Here is a 6554-nt window from a genome sequence, read left to right on the forward strand (position 1 = left end):
ACTCCTCCTTTCAATGGCCTGGGTCTTGACTCCATTTCACAGCTTCAGACTCTATGGCTTGCCACCCTTTGCCTTTCCAGATGTCCCAAGGCTGCCAAGATTTGCAGAATCTGAAGGAAACTCCTTTGCTGATCTTCCCGCCATACTGGTCCAATTGTTCAACCTTCCAATTCTGTCTTTGTTTTGCCTTTTCCTGAGACCATTTTTATTTTTCTTATTCCTTTAAGTAGCTACAATTGGCTGTTTGTTCCAACCATAAACTAAGTGACATGCAGCCTACCATTAAGATCAAGCTTGCCAACTGCATTACCTGTGTTACCAATGTGCCAGCTAGACTTCTGTTCAGCTTTTGAGTCCGTCCTTCTTAGCTGTAGGTCTGCCATCAGCTTCCCCTCAGAGAAGGCTCAGTGGACCACAATGGTTACCTGTTGGTTCAGAGATTCTGTGAAGGAGCTTGCTACCATAATAAGCCATTCTGAGCCCAGGGGTACCAAACAAGCCGAGTGTCAAGAACAAATTATTCATTTCTGTGGCTGAAAGCAGAGGGTATCTAAATCTCCCAGACTAAAGAGAATCTCTTCTATTTAAAATATCTTCAAAACCCCAAAACATCTGTGGGAAGCTCAGCCTAGTGTATAATGAGAAAAATCCCCAGCAAGCTTCTGAGAAAAATGCTCAAATTTTACCCTTCTCCACAGTATTAGCCCTAATAGTTCTCGGTGGCATAATACATCACAGACTCATTTACTGATATGGAGGAAATAGCCAAACATTCTCAAAACAAAAAAAAACCTCTGGTAGCTACAAGATATTTGTATCCATTTTAATCTAAGTGACTGCCTCCTGAATTCTTGCATGCCAAACAAGACAATTCTGCTTTGTTTTTTATTATTGTTGTTGTTGTCCATTTGTTTTTTTTTTAATTTATTTATTTTTACTTTATGTGCATTGGTGGTTTTGCCATGGGTGTTGGGTCCCCTGGAACTGGAGTTACAGACAGTTGTGAGCTGCTACGTGGGTGCTGGAAATTGAACCCGGGTCCTCTGGGAGAGCAGTCAATGCTCTTAACCACTGAGCCATCTCTAGTTACATTTTTTCCTTAATTCCATGGTTCTTTTTGCCCTTCTTTTTGTTACCGGGACTCAAATATCCAGGCTCTCACGCACTGAGCCACGCCACACCCCAGCTTGGGGTTTATTTTTAAAAAGGGAAATGTTTATAGTTTCCATCACAGTTTATGAAGTGTTGTGCTAGCCAGGGCACTAGTGACGTGTGCTGTCTGACAATTTCCAAGCTCTCTTGTTGGGACACCTGCCAGAGAAAGATCCAGATCCACAGTCCTACTTGGTACCTAGAAATGGCATATAACCTGAAAATGGACCCGCAAGGACCACACACATCTTCTGTCATTTTCTGTGGTCAGTAACTGCCCTAAAGTGACCCCCTTCACTTCTGTTAGAGAAAGTAGAGACGGAAAGGTCTCTGCTATGGATCTGTGGCCTGAATTCTAGACAACAGCCATCTCATCATACATGGGGAAAAGCTTAATCTCAGTCTTTGGTCTGGTTTTCCCCCTCCATGGCAGCTATGACTTGAGGGTCTATGAACCAACATGACGGAACCTGGGTTATGAAGCAGACAATGCAAAAAAAGAGCCTTCCCACTAGAGTAATAGGAAAAATAATCCAGCTGGTGATTGGTGGATGCTCTGTGTGTGTTGGAGTCTTAGTCCAGTCGCTATGTCTCACAGGAACGGTTTCATCGAAACCTCACCACATCTCAGTCAGCTGTGTGTTTTAGACATGCCGAAGTGAAATCACAACCAAGTGGGTAATTTTCTGTATTTTAGAGTGCTGGTCATCTTGGTCCAGGACTCACCCAAGTAGTCTCATTCCAAAGACCATGTGATACAGTATATGATAAAGAATCCTAGGCTTGCAGAGTCTTCCTCAACAATGATTCTGACTGTACAAAGCAAAACCTTCATTAAACAGTCTAACATCAATCTTGCCTACTCAATAATGATCATAAGTACAAGAGGGACATAATTTTGAGAAACAAAGATACACTCATTTTTGTTTTTATAAATTCCACTTTTATTTCTTCTCACTTATGATTAAATAACATGAGCATTTAGACACAATGTCTCAGATCTTAGGAGTTTTAAAACTATATTTCTGAATTTCTATTACCTTTTTTTTGACCCCTCTTTTCTTCTTCTTTGTTGTTGTTGTTGTTGTTGTTGTTGTTGTTGTTTACCTATTACCTGCTTGAGAAATCTATTTGTGATCACTTTTTGTTAATCTCAGTAATGATCTTAGGTCACCCCTCCTCACCCACCTAAAAAGTCTTTTAGCTTTAAAATCAGACAAAAAGAAAACATCAAAAATTAGCATATTAACAAAAAAATGAGCAACACAAATACCAATTATTGCTGCTTTGTTTTGTTTTTTCTTTTGCTGTAAATAAAAACTTTGGCAGACTGTCCTGGTCCCTGTGGCTGGGGCTAACCTAGGAACTCTAAGGATAGGGCTAACCAAGGAACTCTAAGGATAGGGCTAACCTAGGAACTCTAAGCACAGACATATCCAGAAGGAGTTCGGAGGCTCCAGCACTACCACACTGCAATCTAAGAAACTGTCAGCCTGTGGCGGAACCTTTTGACAGGAAGAGATCAAGTAACCCAGTGTCTGTCTCAGAAACATTTCCTGGAGAGTATTCACTGTCACACACTTCAGCCCCAACACTACTGAAGCATGAAAAATCACCATTTTCGAACTGCCTTGCCAACCAGCTCCAGTTACGACAACACTTTCTATTATTTTTAAGTCAAGTCTTGTGGGGGAGAGGGAAGAAAGGGCACCCCCATTCCTGCTTCTATCATCATAAAAAGGGTTCTCTCATTCACAGAACTTTCCAGACCAAGCCAAGCTCCACCCCAGAGTGCCCTCCATGTAGTTTCTATGAAGTCTTTATGGCTTTTACCCAGAAGATACAGTTAGTGTTCTCTTTTACAAATAAGAAACCTAATATCCGAAGTCTCCCATCTATAGTAATCTGAGATTCCTAAATCCCTATCCTGGAAGTGCTGTCTAAGAAAAAAGAAAGGTGCAGGGGAGGAAAGAAGAGCTACATATCACACAATGAATTTTAAACTCTCAGTGCTTCCTTTGGATTCTTTCTGGCACACTTCAGCCTCCGTAGGTTAGCAATTTGCAAACTCCAAGTCCTGAAAATAATGTAAGACAAGACTCTTGGCTAGTGACTCCAAATTCTTTCTCCATTCCTGGGAACTCTTCAATTTTTTTATATTTATTTGTTTAGTTGTTTGTTTGTTTATTGTGTGTGTGTTTCTCTGTGTGTGTGTGTGTGTGACAAGAGGGTTGAGTGTACCACAGCACACATGAGGAGATCAGAAGACAAGTTGTGGAAGTCAGTTTTCTCCTTCCACTATGTGAGTCCCAGAGTTCCTCTGTGTGGAACTCAAGTAGTGAGACTTAGCAGGAACTGCCGTTAGCCAGAGCCCTTTGGCAGGCCCTGGGATTCTAAGAGGGTGGTAGAGAAGGGTAAGCAATTGCTACTCTTATTTCCTGCTCTCCGACGCCTACTGCAAACCTCCGTGTAAGAAACCCAGCTTCTCTTTGGGAGCATCAGTACAAACTGGCATTTCCATGTTTCACAAATTGCTTTCACAACAAAGTAAGTAAAAGTTTTCTGTTCAGATCCTTAGCCTCCAAGGCTTCAACTCCTCTTTAGACCTTGTCTCTTTCACCTCCACACCGGGAAGAGATTAGGGCTGAGGGAAGCGTTCCATCCATGGCCCCATACGAGACACGAGACAGGTGTGTTGACACAGCAGGGGATATGAGGAGACAGAACCTGGGTAAAAACACTTCTGCAAGTTCAAACCATGGAGAATCATGGTAAAGGCAAGGGTTTTTCTGTGCTTCCAAAACTCAGTTATGGGATTCAGAGCCTCATTGCAGACACACTAAGGTATTTTGTGCAAGAGGTCCTCAAAATGAGTCAATAGAGTGATGTAATCATGTGTTGTAACCATCCTTCTACCACTCTGAAGGAAAACATGAAAGACGCCCTGATCTTGGCCTAATTTTGTGGAAAATGTCATCTTGTAGAGTCACTGTATGTGGTGCTACTTATATAAAGCCATTTCACACAAGCATGTGTTGTACACTGAACGCCTCTCCATGCCCTCTGCTCTCTCTTTCTCATCCTCCCCCCTCCTGTTGGTCCCCGTTGTTTCCCTAGACAGTTTCAAGCCCACTTTTATGACATTTATGGAGATAGGATTTTATGTATTTGTATAAAATCGAGGGCTCTAATGAAAAAAATGAGATTTGTCTTTTTGAAACTGGATTAACTAAGTATAATTATCTTTGTTTGCATTTCCTTTCTTGAAAATAATGTTCTTCTTCACGGCTGAAAGCAATCCCTTTGTTTAGTCTACAATATTTTCTTGATCCAGTCATCTGTTGCTGGAATCTAGGTTGGTTCCGTAACTTAGCTACTGTGACTAGTGACACAAGAAACAGCAATCCACATGTGTCTCTGCGACATGTTGGCTTGAAGTTCTTTGGGAAAACACCCAGGACTGGCACAGCAGGGTCACATGGCAAATCTATTTTCAATTTTTTAATAAAGCGGACTAGTTTACATCCCCACCAGCAGTATATATGATACGAATTTGCTTTGGTCCATATTCTCAAAAGCATTTATTGTTTTCTTAATGTCTGCTTGGCCTAGAATTTAAGTAAACAACACACAGAAGGTTGGTGGTGGCTGTGTCTACTCTTGCCTGTGCGGGGCACTATTGGGAGCCCTGCTCATAAGTAACTCTGCATATTCGATGCAGGAGATCAAGGGCAGCCGAAGTCTAGGTTAGCAGCAGAGGAGATGAAGAGGCTGGGGTGACTACCTTGGGAGGAAAAAATAGGGGAGACGAACTAGCCCACTTGAAGGAGGACAGAACAGAACAAAGGCCATAGGTGGAAGTTCCACGGGGTTCAAGTTCAAATCCTCTTGTATAAAGAGGACTTTTGTACCAGTGGTTTGACAGAGGTCAGCTACTATGGGTGGGCAAAAGAAGGTGGCCCTGGAAGACAGCTCCGTGACCCAAGGATGCTGAAGAAGGGACTCGGGAAGTGTGGGGCAGAGCTTGCTGTCTCAAGATCCTTAACCTCTGATTCTGCCACTACGGAAGGGGCTTTCCTCAGATGTGGCACATGCCTGTGCATAAATAGCCAGAATTTCTAGATTCTAAATCTTGAGGAATCAACAATCCAGATGTCTCCTATCCCAGCTGTGACAAAATGTGAAATTGTATTCCTCTAAGTCTTGAAAGCTTGCCTTAGCCCCAATAGGAGAAAGGCAGGTAGCATTTGAAGGGGAGGGAAGAAAATCTAGACAACGCTAAGCTAACTTCTGACCTTGTTTAGAGGAAGCCCCAAGGTTAGTACAAGAGGAGGAAGCTGAAAGTGTTCTTGGAGCAGCTCACAACCTGCGGGGCATAGCAGTTGAGTTGTGTGTGTCCTTCTCAAAGGTAGCTCCCTCCTATATCCATGGGTTCTGCAAGAATGGGTTCAATCACACATAGGTTGAGAATCACTTTTGGAAAGTGCACCTGTATGGCCTATGTACAAACTATTTCTTGTTATTTCTAGTGGAATCATCCATCCATGAGTAAATGGTTTTCAAGGTGAGCTGTACCTCTGTAGGAATCCAATTCATTATTTTAGGTAGACATTTAGAAAATGCCACATTACCCTGGAGGGCTATCTGGTTCCCAGAATGATTCGCTGAGCCACAGGTCCATGACATAAACAGTTAGACACTGGAGCTAGTGAGATGGCTCAGCAGGTCTCTACCTGCTTGTCACCAAGCCTGATGGCCTGAGTTTGATCACCAGAAATGATTTCTGAGAGTTGTCCTCTGACCTCCAGGCATGTGCCTCACTCCAAAAAGTCTAGATGTTGGACATTTACTGAAACTCTCCTTGTGTTTTTTTTTTCCTGAAGTCCATCCTTCCTGTTTTGTACATTCATACTCAGAGATCAACTCACTTGACAGTTAGCTAAAAGCACTATCAACAAAGTTGTTCCGTGTGATTCTAAAAGCTCAACTTTTTAGCCAGATGTGGTGACACACACCTTTAGTCCTGGAACTTGGGGGCCAGAGGCAGGTGAATCTCTGAGTTGGAGGGCAGCCTGGTCTACAGAGCAACTTCCAGGACAGCCAGGGCTACAAGGCGGGGGAAGCTCAACTTTTTTTTTCTTGACAGTTCTCTGTTAACAAACCACTTCCCTGCTGTTTTGAAATGGAGCCATCATGATGATTATTGCTTGGAAATGACAGGTGGGCACTGTTTGGGTTAAAATGTGTCCTCCCAGACGGGCGGTGGTGGTGCACACCTTTAATCCCAGCACTTGGGAGGCGGAGGCAGGTGGATCTCTGTGAGTTCGAGGCCAGTCTGGTCTACAGAGCGAGTTCCAGGAAAGGCGCAAAGCTACACAGAGAAATCCTGTCTTGAAAAAAAA

The sequence above is a fragment of the Peromyscus eremicus genome, chromosome 4 (genome assembly GCF_949786415.1).
Source record: "Peromyscus eremicus chromosome 4, PerEre_H2_v1, whole genome shotgun sequence".
Taxonomy (NCBI): Eukaryota; Metazoa; Chordata; class Mammalia; order Rodentia; family Cricetidae; genus Peromyscus; species Peromyscus eremicus.